The sequence below is a fragment of the Penaeus monodon genome, chromosome 28 (genome assembly GCF_015228065.2).
Source record: "Penaeus monodon isolate SGIC_2016 chromosome 28, NSTDA_Pmon_1, whole genome shotgun sequence".
In the NCBI taxonomy this organism is placed as follows: Eukaryota; Metazoa; Arthropoda; class Malacostraca; order Decapoda; family Penaeidae; genus Penaeus; species Penaeus monodon.
In genome coordinates this window covers 18,097,205-18,097,666 of record NC_051413.1, presented here as the reverse complement: position 1 = coordinate 18,097,666, position 462 = coordinate 18,097,205, and positions in this window count along the sequence as shown.

The window sequence follows — 462 nt, the reverse complement described above, 5'->3', positions numbered from 1 at the left end:
GCTTGAAGAAGGTTTTTTCCTTTTCTTAATTTGCTCCGCACGCACTTAAGTACAAACACGCACACACAAACTCAGTGTCTTAGAAATTCCTGCGCAAGGAAAGGTGTATGTTAGAAACACCTCACGTTTACGCACTGACAGCCAGGAGGAGCCACACAGCGGGGAGCACCAATCCCAAAGGGGCAAATTAGGTTAATCGAGCGTCAGGCCTCATTTGAATGTCAGAGTGATTAAGGCTAGGGCATAGGTAGCCAGCCGAAGGGTCGCGAAGATTAACTGGGGGTCGCGAAGCCTTAGGGGAAAATAGTGTAGGGCATTTCCTAGGCCTTCGTCAGTGTTCATATTAGGTATATGCTGTGTTTACTCGAAATTGGATTGCAACTAGGTAGGTAATGTTGGTTCAGATTGCTGAATACATTTTTTTTTCTTAGTTTAAGAAAATGCAGCTGGAGAAATGGAAAT